The sequence below is a fragment of the Marmota flaviventris genome, chromosome 2 (genome assembly GCF_047511675.1).
Source record: "Marmota flaviventris isolate mMarFla1 chromosome 2, mMarFla1.hap1, whole genome shotgun sequence".
NCBI lineage: Eukaryota > Metazoa > Chordata > Mammalia > Rodentia > Sciuridae > Marmota > Marmota flaviventris.
Genome location: NC_092499.1, coordinates 78,072,982 through 78,094,550, shown reverse-complemented (window position 1 = coordinate 78,094,550; position 21,569 = coordinate 78,072,982). Strand labels below are relative to the sequence as shown.

Here is a 21,569-nt window from a genome sequence, read left to right as displayed (position 1 = left end):
TGGGGCTGGTAAACCTAGACATCCTTTTGTTGGGGAGAGAGGACTCCTGCCACTGGGAGTACGAAAGCAGTATTTGTTTCTTTTCTCCAGAAGGAGCTAAGCACATCTGAATACCCAATTCTGCTCTGTTCAGCGCACCGGGTATACTGTGCTATCGCTGCCCTACGATACACACAGTGGCAATCTGGTCCTATAACTCCTAAATGCATTTTGGACCTGATGCTAGTCTCTTTAAGTGCATTTCATTCCCACTGTTTCACAAGAACCTCATTTTTCAGATTAGGATACTGAGGCACAGAAATGAAACAGTTTGCGCCAACACATAGATAAGTGGTATCCCAGGATTCAAACCCTAACAATCCAATACCACACCCCATTCTCTTGATGGTTGCACTCCTCTGCTTGGAGAATATCACTTCAATTCTCTGGGTTGCAGGTTCCTCATCTGTAAGAGAGTTAACACCCCTTCCCTTACACACTTGTGCTAAGAAGTGAGAGTCTGCCCAGTTTTGCCACCTAGAAGCTATGGAACCTTGCACAAATTGTTCAACCTTTCTGAGCCGTGGTTTACTTATCTAATCAATGAGTACATTATATTCTTATGAGAAGCTGATGGCACGATGCATATAAAGTACAGTGTATGGCATAAGGGGCTTGATAAATGCTATTAATTGGCATTAATATTATTGCTGTAAGACAGTTTTGAGATTCTTTACTTAAATCTAATACCCTTACAAGTCTTGCTGAAATTTCTGTTATTTTGTCTGATTTTTACTGTTCTCTTATTTTCCCACCCAGGAAACAGCTGCACATTTGGGCAGAGGGACATAGAAAGCATTGGTAGATAGTCACGTTGCCACCACAGATGTCCCTGCCTTGGCTGAGGACAGAAGACAGCAGCCAATATTCACAGAGGACTGCAGATGTTCTCCTTTAACTTGGATCAGAAGGGCTATTATGGACAACACAATGTGTGGGTATTGCAGACTTTTCTGTTCGAAATGGAATATTGCAGAATATGCACACATTCATCCAAAGCTTATTGAATACCTACTCTGTGATGATTGTCTTGGAAATACAAAGATGAATGGGACATACTCCCTGTCCCCTAGGACCACAAAATACAGACAAGGAGACAAAACACACATAATTAACTATAGTGCAGTGTGAGGAGTTCTATGTATAGCAGAAATACAAACAGTGGTTGATCTCAGAAGGAGACATTTTGTCAGAAGAGGCTTAGAAGGAGACAAGGGAGGCTTCTTGGAGGATGTGGTATTTTATCAGTTCTATAAATAATGAAAGGACTTTAATAAGAGATAGGGTAGGACAAAGATCACGGAGGTGGAGGAAATGATATGAAGACAGATGGAAAGGAAGGACAGGGAGCTACCTGTTAGAGCAGGGGGTGTGACAAGTGCTACAGATGGCTGGGCCACCTCCATCCATGACTTCACCTTCCCTGGTCATCTTCCATAATGTGACACCTTCTGGTCATTGAGTCATAAGCAGAAGATTGCTGGGTTAGGATTCGGGGAGAGTGTTTCCCTTACCCGTAAAAACAGGACAGGCTCAATTAGCAGGCACTTTCCTTCAACTTTTGCCCTTCACAGTCTCTCCTTTCTCCTCCTGGGAATGGTGGGTGAGATTCCTGGAGGGGTATCTTGAGGTCATGGGGTGATAAGCAGAAGAAACCATAGAGAGACAGGAGCTTGGGCCATCATCAGGCACTTTACCAGCCCTTGGGTGGTAGACCTCTTAATTTCTTATTTGGTGAGAAAAATAGCTCTCTGTTTGTTTAAACCAGAGTACACTGGATGTTCTGTTAATTCCAAAGGAATTAATAGAGGGGGTAATAATGACTTAAGGAATATAAGGCCAAAAATAAATAAATAAATAAATAAATAAAAGAGGGGGATCTATATTGTGAAGGGCCATAGAGTCCACATGTGGAATGACTGTTCCTTATGTAGTAAGCAGAGGTGAAGTGTAGCCAGGTGGTAGAACTCAGCATGCAAGAGGTCCTCGATTTTATCCCAGCACATTAAACAAAAGCAAAAAACACTTGTTATTTACTGGGCAATGGGAAACCAGAGAAGGTTTGTGAATAGTAATAATACTGAAACTGTGCTGTAGGAGAAATTATTTGACAACAAAAGAGAAAGTGCTTGGAATCAAAGAAACTGAGTAAGAAGAAGTTCTAATGGTTGCTGTACAAAGTAGTGCCTCCTATTACAATCTCCATCACTAGCAGGTATATCTGTATCATCAGATATATGCAATTGATCATTTCTATATTTAGGTAAAGTGTACTTATAAAACTTGGTCCTGTTACTAATTTGTAAGTCTAACTAAGATGATATTTTGCTCTACAAATCAGTTCCTTAAGCGTCCTTTGCAACCAGACTATAATTCTTCCCCTCATTCTTTCCCATTTCCTACTTAAAATTTTTCCTTTCCCACCACCCTTAGTAGGAGGGTAGTAATAAACAATGAAGGGAGGGAGACAGGTGAAGGCATTTCACGGGAAGAACTAACCAGTCTTGCGAATTGTTTAAATGTGGCAGGTCAAGAAGCAGGATGAATGAGAAATGACTCCAAGCTAAGGCCTATGTGGCTCAAAGTCAGGAAAGAGAATGAAAGGCATGCAGAAGGGGTGGGAAATAGTGGGTTCCTCAGGCCAGTGACTGCCAGAAACTGTCTACATTGGGTGGATCCCTTCAGGGAGACCTCCTGGTGCTGCACCTTGGTTTAGGGGATATAAAGATCAGTGAGACCCTTGAGGATCTCACACTTCATCCATTTGTAAACATTCATTGAGTTGTCTACTGGTAACCAGGCTTTGTGTAAGTGAACACAAATACAATATGCTAAGTTCCAGGGCTCATGGTGTTTGATAATAGAGAAAAACAGATAAACTAACAATGGCAAAGCAAGACATGCCACAGGTGTGTGGCGGAAATGTTGGGATAAGCAGAAAATTGGAGGGATGTCTGGGATGCCTTCACAATGGAGAGGACCTGTCTGAATGCTAAGTAGGCAAAAGTATTCCAGACAGAATAGACAGTATGTGACCAAGGTGTCACCACACCTAGTACATCCTGCCATTGGGTTGCTGCAGCAGTGGTGGGGGAGGAGTATGTGTAATTAAGTGGATGAATGAAGCCCAAAATGTAATCTGCAATTTACTTGCACAATTTTCTTAACCACTCTGAGCCTCCTTTGCTTCTCTGTTAAATGGGAATAATTCCGTGGGACTTTTACGAGGATTAAATGGGATAATGAATGCTTAACACAGTGCCAAGCATAGTAAATGCTCAATAAATGTTAGTTGTTGTTATCCAGTAGGTCACAAGCTGGATTAGATGGGCATTTTAGAAAGACAGAAGTAGTGTGTGCGAGCAGACTGTGGATACAGGAAGTCCACCTGGGAGCAAGAAGACGGAGCTCAGGGTGGTCAGTGGTAGTGGACAGCCCTGGAAGATGATCAGAACATAAATATCCAGTTAGCCCAAATAAAGTTTCTTAAATTAGGCTGGCATAGTAAATTGTAAATTCAAATGCTGCAAAATGAAAACAATCAGACTACTAGTAAGCTGGGAAAAATGTTTAATTTATGGAATCGATCCTGAAGGTACTGGCATTTCCTTTAATTCTAGAGGGTCAGGTAGCTTCATTCAATGTAATATGTTTTGCACGTTTCCATCAGATTCTATTACACCATGGCCTTTATTCAGGCAATGGAGTATTTAATCAGATACAAAAAGTATGTCTTGAATATTTACTGTGCGCAAAGTATTAGTAAAAGTGTCATAATCTTTAGCACAAGATCCAAGTTTGTTCGACAAGGTTGTTCTTGTGCCAAAGAGCCCTGGGGGAAAAGAATGTATGATTTTTAAAATTTGAAGATGTAGAAGCAAAAAAAAAAATAGTTATAAACAACTCTGAAAATTCAATCACTGATTCTTTCTAAACTAGTATAATACTCAAAATAAGAAAAAAAAATAACCTCAAAATTTTCTCATGGAATTTGTTCAGGTCCCAAACAATAACATGATTCTACGGTGCTGTCCTGAGCTGCATCAGCAGGGGAAACCAAGACACCTCCTCAGCTGTCTGTGGACCTCAAGAGGGTTTGTTCTCATGGATACACGTGAGTCTGAATGTTCACCAGGGTTTCCCCACAGTTCTCTCAATCCAATGGTGGGTGGTGTAGTAAACAAAATCACCACAGACACTAGGACCATTGATCTAGAACCTACCATGTGCACATTGCTTATCACTAATCTGTATAGTAGCCATGACACAGGCATCGCCATCCCCATTTAACAGAAGAAAAGAATGAGTGCCCAAAGGTTCAGGATGAGGAGGCAAGCTGAGGCTAAACTGGGGTTGGCTGACTGTAGCTAAGTTCTTTCCACTTCTTTGGTGCCTTCTGAAACTACCTGGTGGTTGATCTGACTGACTCTTCAATAGACTTTATGTTTATTGTTCAGACAGACACATAGTTTGATTTGCCTTCTAGATTTTTTTTTCTTAACATTTTCCCTTCCAGATTATAAGAACAATAAACACTCATTGGAGAAAATAGAAACACATAGAAGCATTATACCTACAATTTTTTGGTTAGGTTGCCAAGGTGAAATTTCATTGTCCTCATTTCAAAAGGAGTGCTCACTTTCTCTCTCTCTCTCTCTCTCTCTCTCTCTCTCTCACACACACACACACACACACACACACACACACACCACCTTTCTTCCCCCTCCCTCTTTATCTTTTGGTACCAGTGATTGAACTCAGGGGCACTCAGTCACTGAGCCACATCCCCGGCCCTATTTTGTATTTTATTTAGAGACAGGGTCTCACTGAGTTGCTCAGTGCCTCGCTTATGCTGAGGTTGGCTTTGACCTTGCAATCCTCCTGCCTCAGCCTCTGCAGGGTGCACCACCATGTCCAGCAGGCGTGCTCTCCCTTATGCGTTGAATTGAAAAGAAAATGCTTTCAATCTTTGTTCTGTCAAATTTCAATTATATCAAATGAATAGGTTCTGTGGTGAGGAAAGGATTTTCTTTCTTTTTCTTTTTTTTTCTAAATGAGAGTCAGAGGTAGAGGGTGGCGTATATAAGCAGTTTCTTGGACATGGCAAGAAGGATGTCCTTCTATGGTCACCGTGGTACAGGCTCAGGCTCACATGTTTTAGGAATCCATGTGTGTTACATACAAGTTTCAACAAGTAGATCCCAATCCATTGCCACAGCTTTCTACCAGGGCTGAAGGAGGGTCTGTGTGTTGGTTGTAAGCCAGTGATGCAACAATGATAATCTTGTTTCTATGTTAAAAAAAAAAAAGACACAGAAAGCCAGATGTCATATGAAAAGCACAGGAAGAGCAGTTGCCCAGTGCCAGTGCCCCGCTATATCCATGTGCCCAGCCTATGTATTAATGCTACTAAACTCTGAGATTACCCATCGGCACTTGAGATAACTGCTGCCTTTCCCTTTTTCACTAAGGCTCCAAGAACATGTATATTCTAAGATTTTGAGGCAACTCTGCCCCATTTTTCATATTTTTTATTAGTGCTTGAAACTTTTCTGGCTCCCAGCTGGAGTAATTTCTCTAGCTTGAAATGTGCTTTTCAAAGTGATTTGACCTCAATATATTGAAATTAGCAAAGTTCACACAAAAATCTTAATTCCTCACTTCTCTTGTCAAATCAGAAGATCTGGCTGTATGGGCTAGAGTTCATAGATGACAACAACTGGCTGAGACGGTGGCCCCCTTGAGATGTGGTGGCCACTGCTCCTGAGTGCCCTACTGCTCTGGATACTGGAGTTGCAGTCGCTGGTTTCATTGCTTTAGCACCTTGTGCTTCTTACAAGAGGGGGGCATTTCTCAGTGCTCATAGCTCTATATCTAAGGCAGGGAGATGAAAAAAAAAGGCAGAGGGGGAGGGTGTTGGGCTGCCAGCCAGCTTCAGGCATGAAATGTGTGCCTTGTGTCTTAAACATATCTGATGGTCAGCATTCAGGACTCTTGGCTCCATCATAGGTTCAATTTGTAAGTACTGGTCCTGGGTTCTAATCCCACTTTGTTGCAAGTTGGTGGTATGACCTTGAACAAGTCACCCTCTCACTTTCCTTCCCTTGTCTGTAAAATGAGGCTTTAGCCCTGACTTCCTGTGGCCTCTTATCTCAGAAGCTTCCCCGGTATAGCACACAGTCTTCTTTTTCTCTTTCATCTCTTTGTCAGGGTTACCCTAGGCACTTAGCTCTAGGGCAGGTGATCCTGACTGAGGAAGGAGAAAGAACACCGAGGGAGGGGCATGAGAGGAGGAAAAAACCAATGTAAGGAGAAATTCAACCCAGAGATGAGCAGAGAAGTGGTGAAGAGAAGGAGTTCCAAAGCTGGTGTTTAAAACATCCAACAATGAGGTAAGTATGACCCGTATCGTCTTATAATTTACACAAAATTGCATGACATTTTAAGAGAAATATTTATTATAGAAAACATGAGAACTGAGAAATTTAAAAAGTAAAGGAAAAAAATCAACTATAATTGTACCACTTAAAGTCAAGGACTGTTTAACTTTGGGAATATGGTTTTCCCTAAGCTTTTCTTTAAAATTCTTTTTATAAATGATATAGGATACAACTTTGATTTGAAAACAAAATATCATTAACTGTTCAAGTTAAAACATGGTATAGGTATACTGGTACACTTTTGTTTGCTTGCTTGCTTTTTACATAGGCAGAACTTCAAGCAAAATGCAAAACAAACTTTTTTGTTATTACAAAAAAAAGTCGAACAAAATTTTTTGTTATTACCCTTTCTATTTACCAGTATAGCTTAAGGGTTTTTACATCATACTGAAATATGAAGTAGTGGTTTTATAATTAAAGAGTTTTAAATAAGACCGATTTGCAAAGTTTTTAATGAAGGAATAATTGCATTCTGACTTTTAGGACTTAAAAGCATGTTCCTACAATCATTTTTCTTTTCTTTATTCTTTTTTTTTCTTCTTCTTCTTTTTAAAGTAAAGGTTTTCCTTTGGGAAGGCCTGAGGTGTCATTTCAAAGGTCAAGCATTCCTTATGTCTATTATATCATGAGAAAGCCCCCTTAAAATTAATGATTGTACCAGTTTTCTCAGCATAGCCTAGAGACAGTTACATTCGGGCTTAGATAACCTCTTTTTGATGCACAAAGGTAAGAAGACGTGATTAAAAATGTTTATAAAAGTGAAAGAATAGCTGAGAAAGAGCATATCTATAACTTTTCTTGTCATTTAGTAGACTCAGACACAGGAAAGAGGAGAGGCCACCTCTGCCCAAGTAGGGGCACTTGTTTGCAGTTCAGCTTACCTGATTTGCAGAAGATCTCTAATCTTATCAGAATTGAACTACCTGCCTTATTCATTTTCTGCTTTGCTGATACCCAAGCTGGCCTTTTAAAAAAAAAATCAAGAATGCTAAAGCCTGGGGCATACTTCTGGGTGTTCTTAAGACTTAAATGCCACTGCTTAAAGAGTTAAAGATCTCTGAGGATGCGGTGTAAGGACGATATGGCAAATCACCCACTGGAGATGCTCCCCTTGTCCTTTACCAAAACAAAGTCTGAGGAACATGGAATGCATCCAACAATTTAGGGAAATTCTACCATGCCAAGCCAAAGATTAGTATTAGATTTTTTTTTAAGGTAGAGAAAGTTCTCATTGTAATAATTTATCTTTGAAAACAAGAGTTTATTTTTCATTTATCAAAAGTTCAACATTTCCCTCTTAGGAAAAATGCTTTGAGGGATACATTATATCCAGGAAAACACTCACTAACAACATATTTGTGTTTTTCAGTTTAAACTAAAAACCCTTCTTAAGAGATTAAAAAAAAGAAAAGAAAAGAAAAGAAATTTCATCATTAGGACCATCCCATTGGAACTGGCTGTTAAGAGTTTGGTGATTTTGGCTTTGTTTACGGCCTCAGTAATTGTTTTAGTATACAGCAAGGGGAAAGTTGCCCCCCAAAGGTATTTTTAAATAAAAGGAAAGACTCTCTACAGTACCTGTTCTGTTGCCAAGAGGAATTCAGTTCTGTACCTGAATGAAAGCTTAGTATTTGGAAACTAGGTGAGATAAGGCAATTCAATTGAATTGTAAAGGGGACAACTTTAAAATTTTGTATCAGTTACACTTATTAGAAAAAGAAAGAGAATAAAGGAGAAGAAGTAAAAGAAAAATACCCTTTTTAGTCAATATGGTCAGAAAGAAAGATACACTTAAGTGAGTTGCATTCTGATAAAATAAAAAATTTAGCTCTTAAAGCCCTAAATTCTACTCCCTATACCAAAGTCTCAAATTATAAGTAGGTTGACTCAAGATTGGGGATGAATGTGTTTTGGTACAGGTTGATTTTTAAATTAAAGACGGTTCCTTTACTTAGAATTCTCTCTTTCAGAATTTGTCATGCTGAATCCTTCTAGATTTTATGATGCTTACTCAAATTTTAAATGAAAACCTTTTTTTTTCTAGTGAAGCTCACTATATGTGATTGACATGTTGGTGGGAGGCACAGGGCCTCTGCAAAAACATTTGAAAATGAAACACTCCTAGTGCATAATCCCTTCCTCAGCTATGAAGGTTTTCAAATAAGTGAAAAAGAGAAAAATGCACGTGAGATTTTTGCCTACAAGAAGAGGGTATGTGCATATGAATCTCACTGTGAAGTGCTGACATTTGACACCGTTTTGAACCCTGAATGCAGCTGGTCATGGGCCTCTGAATTCTCTCTCACCTTGTTCCTTGTGGCCTCTCACTTATCCCTCTGGCCAGGTGCCCTGTGCCTTTCCAGATTCTTGTTCTGCAGAGGCTGAAAGCAGGGCAGAGGCTATGCCCGCAATGTTAAAGCAGGGTTCAGCAACAGTTATCACCGGTTATCATTCCAAAGAGACCTCAACCTGAGCTAGTGGAAATTATCTGTTGGGGTACAACAGCTTTGGTGGGTTTATAAATAGCCATAATTGAATAAGTACCAGACACAGTGCTTTGGGAGAGCTCCTTTCCTGAAGGAGCTGCTCTAGATATGTTGTTGGGACTTCTGTGGTGCGGTCGCCATGGAAGCATTAGGGTGTGGTGAGAGATTAGGCGGCTGCAAAGTCATTGTGCCTTGCCAGATAGAATTATCCTTTGATGTATACTGGGGTCTAAATTGTTTTCTTTCCTTTGATACATTTAAAATTAAGATTCCGTGTTAATCCCTAATTAATTCCAAGATCAAGCTTCTATTTTAGCTACTTCAATGAGTGATGTTGGAATGCTTTTAGGGAAGTGAAGCCATAATAAAATAATTTCCAATTACCTTAAATACCTTGTGGGCATGGTTATTAGGCATGGCTGTATTAAGTATGGGATTTTTACATCAGAATGGCATGATTTTAAATCAGAAGTCATTTAAAGTCATAAGTGGAGTACTTATGACAAGAGTCCAAAAGAGAAAAACAGGAGAGTTAGAAACTGCTATCAAAAATGAAAGTTCAGGGCTAGGGATGTGGCTCAAGCAGTAGCGCACTCGCCTGGCATGCTCCAGGGTGCTGGGTTCGATCCTCAGCACCACATAAAAATAAAATAAAGATGTTGTGTCCGCCGAAAACTAAAAAATAAATATTAAAAAATTCTCTCTCTCTCTCTCTCTTAAAAAAAAAAAAAGAAAGTTCACCTTAGTATGAAAATGCTAAGCGCTGAAGTTGTGGCTCAGTGGTAGAGCGCTTGCCTAGCCCACGTAAGGCACTGGGTTCGATCCTCAGAATCTCATATAAATAAATAAGTAAATAAAAATTCTATTAATAAAGGTAATTCTGTCCATCTATAACTAAAAATATATTTTAAAAATACTGAATCATGAGTTGTAAGACTTATATGGATTAAATATTAAGTCTAAAAACTCAGTTTAAAACAGCTGGAAAAGATGAAGAAAGATGGAAGGAGGTATGGAGAAAGAAGGGAACCTATGGTTGATCAGAGCTTTTTCTAATCTGAAATCTGCAAAGTCAACCCCTGCTCCTGCAGGGCATCATGCAGGCCCTGACAGGGTCACAGACAGCTGACCTGGGCTGGATCCAGGCAAAACTGTGAGGGACTTAATGAGTCACCCTTTCAGACATTCCCAGCATTCTCATCTCAGGTGTTTGCACCTGAGCCCTAGAAGGAGACGAATTCTTTATAGCAAGGAAATTAAAGAGCATGGTAATGACCACCAAATAATGTTGACATTTGGTAATCATTTGTTACTGATTTGCAGGAGGGTCACAATTTAAAACACTTAGATTCCTCATCTTCATAAATGCAGAATACTTGTCAGAGTATGAGTTTGAGATATTGTTTTGGGGGCGGGGGTTGTCACAATTTCTATTTTTTTAATTCAGCCCTCTACCCTGTCTCAAGGAAAGAGTGAACTTGCATTGTTTGGTCATCATTTTCTGTTTGCTCTCATTTGCTCTGGAAGTTGGGTGGAAGCAGGTGATTTCCTGCTTCTTTTTCTCACCCCTAATTAGGGGCTTGATTATGATAATATCTTGAAGGACACTATGCCATTTTCAGAGGGTGGGGCAGGGAGTGAGCAGGACACTCTCCTTCTGCACTCAGGCAACAACCTCAGGGCCCACATATCTGCATCAGTCCTGAAAAGGCCTGTACCTGCTCTACTGGTTGCTAAGTACTTTAATATCACCTGCTATGAAGATTTCATTTGATGAGACTCTGGGTCAGCCAGTGAAGACAACTGAGGTCCAGCCAGACACATGTTAGGTGTGGCATCATCACAAAAATTGGGTTTGCAAGGAGCAGTGGTGCTCACAGCCTATAATCCCAGCCTCAGCAACTTAGTAAGACCCTGTCTCAAAATAAAAAGTCAAAAGCACCGAGGATGTAGCTCAGTGGTAGAGCACCCCTGATTTCAATCTCTAGTACCAAAACAATAAAAAATAAATAGAAAGAAGGTTGCATTGGGTTTGAGTGCCCACTCTGCGGAGATAAAATGAGACACAGGTTGAGCATCTCTCATCTCAAACTCCAAAATCCAAAAGGCTCCAAAATCCAGAACTTGTTCCAAGCATTTCAGAGGCGGGGTGCGCAGTCTGTGCTATATATATTCATGAACAGCTACAACAAGGGAATGAGCTGTCTGCTCTCATTTCACACACAAATGTGTAGGATGATCCTGTTTTGTTTTTTGTTTGTTTGTTTGTTTTCCTAAATTGCTGAGGCTGATCTCAAACTTGCGATCCTACTGCCTCAACTTCTATAGTGGATGGGATTATGGGCATGTGTGCCATGACACCCAGCTATGACCCATTCTTAAACAAGGCCCTTATGATGCCAATGTGGGAAGCACACTAGGGCCTTCCAGGTGAAGATGGCCAGGCTGCAGTTAGACTTCAAAGTTTGATGTTTGAGGTTTTATTGGTACAATGATAAAACGTAGGTGGATATAGTAGTCCTCAAAACAGAGCCATGTCATTAGATCCAAAGGGTTTTAGATCGGCTATTATTGATCTGGCTGACAAATGCAGACCTGCTGAGCCAAACCCTCAGAAGGTGCAGGGCTAGGAATTTTCATTTTGCAGGAGATCCTGACAGACTAATATGAAGATGAGAACAAGTCCAGAGGCCAAACACAAAGCCCTGAGTACTGGTACTATTATATGCAGAACAGAAGCCAGTTTCTAGATATTCATGATTACTGCTCAAAAGATCTGTTCGTGCAATTTCTGAAGTGATTATTAGAAAAGTGTGTGTGTCTGTGTGTATGTGGGTTGTGAGTACCTGTGTATCAATGTTTGAGATGATAAATCTGAGAGTGTGTTTGAGAATGTGTATGTGTTAACGACTTGTGTGTGTTTGAGAGTATGTGTGTGTGCATATGTGTACGTGTGTGTTTATACTGCAGGACAAACAGGACTCTCCTAACTGACCCTTGGGATTTATGCCAGCACCACTGATTGCATTTGATTTCCATGACTTTGGTCAAGCTTCCAGAGACCAAAACTCCACAAGTCCTTACCGAATTTAACCCCTATGAATTTTATGCACTGGGGAATCACAGTAGAGTCACTTGAAAAGTTACCTTTAGTTCACACTAATTTGCAGAAGGAAAGCTGCACAAGCTACAGCTTTATCAAAAATTTCTCTGAGATCTCAGTTTGGCATGGACTGAAATTGGGGGCCAAGATTCCTACAAGTCAGAAGGCTGGCCAGTACATATTTCATAAAGGATTGTTTGCACCTCAATAGCCTCAATAAGCTTTTGTTGTCTTTCAACCACAAACTCCACAGTGTCAAGAGCCTTTCATTCAATGCATGTAAGTGAGATAACACTGTTTCTGAATGACAAATGCCAGCTCTGAGTTTTCCTCTTGCTCTCTCATTCTCTTTTCTCCTGGGTTGGGCCCAGACTTTGCATGTCAATTCAGTTCAGTTCCATTTAACAAACATTTATTCTACACTCTGTAAGCTCCAAGCTCTAGCCAAGGGCCATGCATTTGTATTTGCAGGCCAGGGGGAAGGGAGGAGGGTCAAGAAAGAAAGATGAATAAGACCTTATTTCTGCCCTCCAAAGAGTTTCCAAGACACTCTAGATAACAATATAATAAAGGCTAAAATAGGAATTTACCCAAAGTTTAGGAAGAAGGAAGGATTATTCTTTCAGAAGTTTTGGAAAGTACACTTGATCAGAGTCTTAAAAAAGGATAAATATTTCATACATGTTTTTAATTCTATCATGGTACTGGACATGTATTATAATAACTAAAAATGTTTTGAACACTTATTACACTTATTATGTATGTATAATCCCCATAATAATCTTGAATAGTAATAAACACAGCTGTTACCCATATTTCTCAGACGAGGAAACAGAGGCACAGAGCAATTGAAGTAACATACCCAAGCTCATTCTGAAATGTACATAAATATTTTGTTAGTATTTATATTTGTTCTAATGATAACTTCTGTGGTAATTGACATTTTAAAAATTTTGAATCTTTGAATTCATAAACATAAATCTCAATTTAAAATTGTTACAATTATTAATACATATTTATTATACAAATCAATGCATTTCACTGGACATTTTATATATATATACATATGTGTATATATGCATATATATATATGTGTGTGTATGTGTGTGTATCTTGCTTTGATCATGTCCACCCTCCCTTCTACCATCTCTTGCCACCTGTTTTATCCCCCAACACCCAGGCACCATCTTCTTCTTTATTGGTCCCTTTTCTACTTCTAGGTGAGGTCATTGTTTCTTTTATTTCTCTATTTGAAGATTCCATGTATGAGAGGAATTTGCCATTGATATTTGCCTTTCTGTGTCTGGCTTATTTCACTTAACATGATGACCTCCAGTTCCATCCATTTTCCTGCATATGACATGGTTTCATTCTTCTTTATGGCTGACTAGTACTCCATTGTCTATGTATAAATTAGACCAAAAACTATGCAACTCCAGGAAAACGTAGGGTCAACACTCCAACATGTAGGCACAAGCAACAGCGTTCTTAATAAGACCACTAAAGTTCAGGAAATAATGCCAAGAGTTAATAAGTGGGATGGCATCAAATGAAAAACTTATGCATAGCAAAGGAAACAATTAAGAATGTGAAAAGTGAGCCAAGAGAGTGGGAGAAAATCTTTATTAACTACTCTCCTGAGAGAGGATTAATACCCAGAATATATAAATAACTAAAAAAAACTTAACACCCAAAAAACAAACAACTCAATTAATAAATAAACAGACACTACCCCAAAGAAGATGTACAAATGACCAACAAATATATGAAAAACTGTTCAACATCTTTAGCAATTAGGGTAATGCAAATCGAAATTACACAGAGATTTCATCTCATTCTAGTTAGAATGACAGCCATCAGGAATACAAATATTTGGTTTTTAAAATCCTCAATGACATGACTCTTTATTCATTCAAAAGTTCAATCTCCATGAGTCTATATAATTTCTATAGTTTTGCCTGTTGCTGATTTCTTATTTTAGTCCATTGTGATTTATTAGGATGCAAGAAATTATTTTAATTTTTTGAATGTGTTAAGACTTGCTTTTGAACTATGAGATTTAATAATATGAGATCTATTCTGGGAAATGTTCCATGTGCTGATGAAAAGAGTGTGTATTCTGAAGCTATTAGATAGAATATCCTGTAGATATCTGTTAAATCCATTTGGTCTATAGTGTAATTCAATTTTTGTCTGGATGATCTATCTATTGGTGAGAGTGGGGTATTGAAGTCACACACTATTATTGTATTGGGGCCTCTCTCTCCCTTTATGCCTCTAGTGCTTATTTTATAAATTTGGGTGCTTTGATGTTAGGTGCATATATATTTATAATTGTTGTTGCTGTTGTTATTATTATTTTTATTAGGTACTTGGGATTGAACTCAGGGGTGTTTTATTACCAAGATAGATCCCTAGTACTTTTTATTTCGAGACAGATAGGGTTTCACTAAGTTGTCGGGCCTAAATTACTGAGACTGGTCTTGAACGTGGCAAGCCTCCTGCCTCGGCCTCCCAAACTGCTAATTGCAGACATGCATCCCACTCTGTTATATATTCTTGATGAAATATTTCCTTTATTCATGTGTAGTGACCTTCTGTCTTTTTTAACTGATTTTGGCTTAAAGTCTGTTTTGTTGGATATGAGCATAACTACTCCTGCTGGCTTTTGGCTTCTGTTTGCTTGGAGTATCAATTTCATCCTTTCACTTTCAACAAATATATGCCTTTGCTGGTGAGGTGAACTTCTTTCAGGCAGCATATTGTGGGGGTCTTATTTTTTAATCTAGCTTTTATTTGGAGAATTAAGACCATTTACATTTTGGGTTGTTATAGAAAAATGTGTACTTATTCTTGTCATCTTGTAGCTGTTCTTGTTGTTTTGAATATTTCATGCTTGTTTCTTCCTCTCTTATTCATTTTAGAGGTGTGATGCTTTTCTGTATTAATAATATTTGATTCTTGCCTAATTTTAATCACTTTCTTGTTCCTAATTGCTTATGTACTCTTCTAGTGTTCTCTTCTACTCTTCTTTATTATTTCATAATTAGTTTCATAATTATGTTTATATTTCTTCCTCTTCTGAGTGTATTCACTTAAGTGTCTTCTGTAATGCTTTTTCAGTAGTGATGGATTCCCTTGCCCTAATGCTTATTATGAAAGGTCTTCATTTCTCCTTCAATTCTGAAGTATAACTTTACTGGGTATCATAATCTAGGTCAGGAATTATTTTCTTACAGGACTTGAAATACATCATTCCATGTCTTCTGACCTTTAGAGTTTCTCTTGAGAAATCTGTTGTTATTCTGATGGGTTTGCTATTAAATGTGACTTCCCTCTTGCAGCATTTAGTATTTGTTCAATAATTTTAGCAGTTTGATATGTTGTAGAGAAGTTCTTTTCTATTGCAACTATTTTGGATTCTAAATGTATTCTGTAAGTGTATGTCCAAGTCTTTTCCATGATTTGAGAAACTTTCTGCTATTATTTTTCTGAGTAGCTTTTTTTGGGCCTTAGGCTTTTTTCTGAGTAGCTTTTTTGGGGGCTCTTCTTCCCTGTCTAGTCCTCTTACACATGTTTATTCTTTTTTGTATGTTCTATTTATTCATTCTTTTTTCTCTCTTTATTACTATCGGTGGTAATTCCTCAAACTTGTCTTTAAGCCTTGATATTCTTTTTTTCTACTTGATCTATCAGTTAGATTTCAAATTGAGTTTTTAATCTGATTCATTGAACTTGTCATTTTCAAGATTTGTTTGTTTGTTTTGAAAAATCTCTATCTCTTTATTAATTGTTCATCACACTCTACATTGCCTTCCTTCATTCTTTCAGTTGTTCATTCGTATCCTCTTGGAAACCATTGAATTTTAAAAAATAATTCTTTTGAATTCTTTGTTTAGCATTTCATTCACTTTGATATCTTTAGAATAAGTCATTTAGATAGCTATGAACTTTGGGAAATGTCATATTGTCTTGTTTTTCATATTTCTTGTTTATATGTGGAGATTTATGCATCTATTGGAATAGATATCCTTTTCACTTTTATGTGAGGGTCTTAATACATGGCCTTCTCTTCATGATAAGCCCTGGGATACTGGTTTATTGTATACTGTTAAGTTTAATTCCAAATGGAAGTCATAGCACAGTTTTCCCGTGTCTCCTTCAGATTTAATTAGTGGGTTTTGATCCAATGCATACGGTGCTGGAAGCTGGGAGACTTGCTTTCTCTGTAGGTCTTGCAAGAGCAGGGTCCCTCTGGTAGTTCAAGAAGTTTTAGTGTAGATAACAGCATGTGTTCAAGGTTGGGGTTTATTCACCCCTCTTTTCTTTCCTTTGTGGTGTTCATCATATGACTAGTAGGAGTGATTTGCAACTGGAGTCAGTTGGAATATCTCTCAGCTGCTTTGCATGCTGGAATGAGCTCAATGATCAGCTACATTCCAATTATTTTAATTCTACCTTCTTGAGACATACACAAGTGCTGGGTGCCTCTAATTCACCATCTTGAGAAGGTCAAAATTTTATATTACATACCATCAACCACCTACCTTATATTTTACCTCTGGCTACATAAACATTTTTCTGCAGTCTAGCATCCTTGTGATTTTCCTTCAATATTTCTACTGTGTGATGAAAAGAATACATATTTTTTTTTTCATTTTGCTTTTAATCTCAATATTTTCTGGTAGTCACAAAAGACCCCACTTGAAGATTGCATACCTGAAGTGAGTTTCTTCCCCATGCTGCTTGCTTTGCTCCAGAGGTCCACTGAGCAAGAGGCCAACAGGAAGGGCTGCTGACAGTATATGGATTGTTCAACCTAGACCTACCCTAGTGGAGATGTGTTTCAGTGGTCCTGCTTTAATATAATTGCAGCACCAAATCCTGCTAAGTCCCTCTGTGGGCACTCTTAACCACCTAGACTTCTGCCCAAGGAAAACAAAAGCTTCTCCCTCAGATCCTTTCAGTCTTTTGTGCTTTAAGACACTAAGGAGTGCAAAGTTAATAACCACCGGAGCACTCTCAGTGGGGAGCATTGCATCATGGGTACTGACAGTCTTAAAATCAGACAAAATCGGAGTCAAATCCAGACTTTGTTACTTACCAGTTTTATCCCTGTTTAATCTTTTTGTAACTCAGTTTATACCCCAGTGAAATGGAGATAAAGAATTTCTCCCTGACAGGTGTTTTTTTTTTTTTTTTTTTTTTTATGAGGACTGAACAAAATGACATTTACAAAATGCTTAGCATAGTGTCTGCCTCATAGTAAGCAAGTCATAGTTATGATTTTTACAATTTGAATATAATGGGAAAAGCTTAGTATGGGATATTTTAAGGGTGGGAAGGAAGTGATCAAAAGCAAAGAGCTGAAAATTGAGTACTCTACTGAAAACTAGACTGTATCTTTTGACTCTGTTTCCCCATCTGGCCCAAAGAAATGTGATTTGCTGTGTTCATTAAAGCAGAACATTTAGAAGAAGAAAGCCTGGACAGCTGTACTGGGAACATATCTCAGTGGCCCTGAATGTCCTCCATGCACTGTTTCCCCACCCTAGTGCTCCAACCCACACCCACAACTCCAACCTTGCTTAACCTCATCCCATATCTCATGTGTTTGTACTTCCCTAAGGGGCCTGAGGGCCTGGCTCCTGTTTCCATTTCACAGGTAGGCCATGCCAGCATCCCTTGTACCACACACTGTCTTAGCTTTAATTTCTCTTGGGACTTCCTCTTTGACCTATCGGTTATGTAGGAGTGTGTTGTTTAATTCCCAAACATTTGGGATTTTCCAGATGTATTTCTGTTGTATATTTGCCTTTAATTCCATTATGGTCTGGGAACATATTTTATGTGATTTCTTTTTTAATTTCGGTAAGATTTGCTTTATAGCTCTGAATATGGTTTAAGTTAGTGAATGTTCCATGTGTGCTTGAGAAGAATATGTAACCTGCTGCCGCTAGGTGGGGTGGTTTATGAAAGTCGATTAGTCAAGTTGCTGAATAATGCTGTTTAGGTGATCAATACTCTTATTTATTTTGTGCCTACTTATTTTACCAATCACTGAGGAAGAGGTGTTGAAATCTTCCATTCTAATTGTGTATTTGTCTGTCTTTATTTGCTTCTGTCAGTTTTTTGCCTCACCTGTTTTGAAGCTCTATTGTTAGGTGCATACACATTTAGGATTGTTATGTGTCCTTGGAAAATAGACTCTTGAATCACTGTGTAAACACTCTCTTTATCCCTGACAAACTTGTTATTCTGAGGTCTGCTTCTTCTAAAATTAGCATAGTTACTCCAGTTTTCACTTAAGTGTTTCATGTTATATCTTTCTCTAGCCTTTTATTTTTAATCGAAGTCTTTGTATTTCAAGTGAGTTTGTTGTAACAGCATGTAATTGGGTCTTGCTAGTTTACCCAGTCTAGCAATCTCTTTTAACTGATGTGTTTAAATCATTCACACTTAAATTATTGGTATCACAGGATTAAATTCTACCTTTTTGCTATTTTCTATTTATTGTACTTGTTTTGGTTTTCATTTTCCTCTTTATCTGTCTTCACTGGGTTGAATTTGTCGTTTTTTTTGTTTCCTTTTATCTTTTTCCATTGACTATTTACCCTACTTTAAAAAATTTTTAATTGGTTAACTAGAATTCTTATGTACTTTTAAGTGAGAAAAGGTTTTATCTATTATATTTCCTTCAGGATAGACAGGGAGAGACCTGTGGTTTTGTTTCCTTCTGAGAAGGAGTTTGAAATATTTTGGTTAAAATAACTAGAATTCAAATTGAATGTTGAAGTATGAAGTGGCATTTCCTTTTAAATAAGCATTTCATTTGTAATGAATAAACCAACTCATACACCTGTTGTTTTTTTTTAACATGGAAGATTAAATCTGGGTGAACTAAAATACTTTCTATATTTTTAAGCAACAAAAATTGTGCAAAAAGAAAAATGCAGTGAAGTTTTCAATTGTTTAACTTAATTCTCCTGAAGAAGAGGCTGGAAATTATAGACTATTTCTCTTTGGGAAAATCCTAGAGAATTTTTCCCCTCTAGAAAAGTCATTCTCACTTTTATTTTGAGATTGTAACATGTGCTCATCTACACAACAAATTTTGCTTATAATTTCAAGAAATTCACTGACTTCCTCAAAAGTATTCAGATCTCAATTAGTAACACCTGGCCCAGAATAAGCACTAAAAGTATTTTGATGTTAACATATATCTTGGTATGTAGATCAGTGTCAGAAGTTTCAGGTCCGACCTGAGTTCCTTGGGTAGGGCAATGGAAACTCTTGTCCTTCCCTTGTCTAAGCAGCCCCAGTTCAGGTCACACCCAGGCCCAGTTCTGAGTTTTGTCACCTGCCCAGTCACTACGCCTTGGTGTGACAACATTGTAGCCTCTTCAGCGTCCCAAAGAAGCCCCGATGGTGAGAGCCAACTGGCTAGTCTGAATGGCCAACATGCCTAGAATGCATTTGTCATTTATTTTGTATAAGATAAAGTTCTTCCACACACAACAAAACAATCATTTAAATTATTCTTACAAACACCAAGACAAAGTTTCTCATTAGCACACTTTTACACTAATATAAAATCCATTTTAAGTATATATAGAGAGAGTCAAGCAAAACATGTTTGCAGATTTAAGTCTGGCCTCTCATGTAAGCTTTAGAAAGTTAGAGCTACAAAGTATTTAACAGCAATGAATCCCAAAGGAGCCACCATCTACTCTTCCCTAATTCTTCTGTTAAGTTCCAAAATCTCTCTCCAACTATGGTCACCTCCTACATCAATGAAAGGAGTGTTATTTGACTCTTTTCAGGAAGTAAAATTTATATAGGTAAGTAACTCTACTCATTCCTCAACTAATGCACTTCTCCTTGTCTTGTATTCCATTTTTTTCTATGATCACTCCTTTTAATGATTCAGTTAATTATATACCTTTAAATATTCATCTTATTTTCAGAAGTACAAATCCTTACACAGTAGAAATTAGTTCTGCCATGCTCTGATTTAAAGTAGGAGTGAACTCCTCAAAGGACCCATGCTCTTGTCATCTGGCTCTACTCTATTGGATATAGTGTGGCTGACTGACCTTCAGAGGAAAAGAAGCCTCTTCTCATTTGTGTATCATGATTCCTGCTTTCCATTCAACTAACAGAACATCATATTGAGGTATTTTTAAATAAAGATGATGGATCATCTTTGAAATTTTTATTACCAAATTATAAAAATAATTGAATGTTTACATTAACCAAATCAAATGGAACCCTCTGGACATAATCAGTAATCTGTGGCCTAGAAACTCATTTTAGCAGTGGAAAAACTGCCTTGGATTTAATACGGTCAATGCAGAGTCTACTTGAGAATCACTATAACTTATCATGTTTGTGTCTCTTTTTCAGCATATTGGAATTTTATTGTTTTTAAAGCTTCTACATCCTTGAATAAAATGTATCATGTACATATTAACTTTATTGTTGCTTACAGGCATGGAAATAAATGATATTTCTGTGGGGGCAAAATAGGCTTTTCCAAATTTCCTAAATAAAAACGGTTTGAGAAAACATCACTTTCCAGAATACACTGAAGGAGCCCCAGAGGAAAACAAAAGGTATTCATATTTGTACACTGATGTCTATTCAGTGCTCTTTTAAATAGTCAGAATGTCACAACTTCGGCATTTCTAAGGGAACATTCGGGTATTCTAACCTGATAGTTTCAATTCCTTTTTAGTCTTTGTAATAGTTTATACTCTATAAAAGATTAGCTTCTCTCTATCAACTCTTCTTTCCTCTTGCTAAACAATGATGCTTTTTAATGTGGTCCCAAAGAAACAACTTAACTTAGATCCATTTCAATGACTTACTTATTTATACAACAAACTCACTAACAATGTTCTCAAAAATACCCTCTAGCAGAGCTCATGTATGCACTTCTGTATCTTCCTCCAATTTGAGCATCTTCTGTATAAACAATAGCCCTTTTCAACTGCTTGGCAACATTAGGAAGATGAGTTTTCTCCTAGTGATAAGGAAAAAAAAATAGTCTTAGTTTGATTCTGTTGTTCTGGGGGGGCGGGAAATGGTATTAGAAACCAAACAAACATTTAAAACTTGATACATGATTTTTCTCCTTCTTAAATATGTTTTAGTTTTCATCCTTAGATGAAGTACTGCATGAAATTTCTGATGTTCCCAGTTTTCCAAGACTATATGCCATAACATTATAGTGAAAGCCTTTGTCTATAATGCACTTAATGGTCTTCCACTTGTCTGATCAATTCTTGGAAAATTTCACAAAGTGGATTGAAGCATCTGGGTGCTACTTCTTATGCTTCTCCCGGCAAGCTTGCAAAATTAATGCATATGAGCTTATGGCAAAGCACATCATTCAAAAATTTATCCACCTAAGATTTAGACAATGATGTCATTGACAGTGACTATGGAATGTCCTCTAAACACCCATGTTTTAAGGCTTAGTCCCTAGTCTGGTGCTAC

The 21,569-nt window shown here is 37.9% G+C and overlaps 1 long non-coding RNA gene across 1 annotated transcript in view; it reads left to right on the top strand.

Annotated features, from left to right (window-relative positions):
• The window catches only part of LOC139704475 (uncharacterized), a 51,212-nt gene that overhangs the window by 19,197 nt on the left and 10,446 nt on the right, over window positions 1-21,569 (top strand). The window contains exons 2-4 of the long non-coding RNA XR_011706363.1: window positions 799-973; window positions 4,039-4,153; window positions 6,250-6,431. This is a non-coding gene — a long non-coding RNA (uncharacterized lncRNA). The remainder of the gene's footprint in view (window positions 1-798; window positions 974-4,038; window positions 4,154-6,249; window positions 6,432-21,569) is intronic.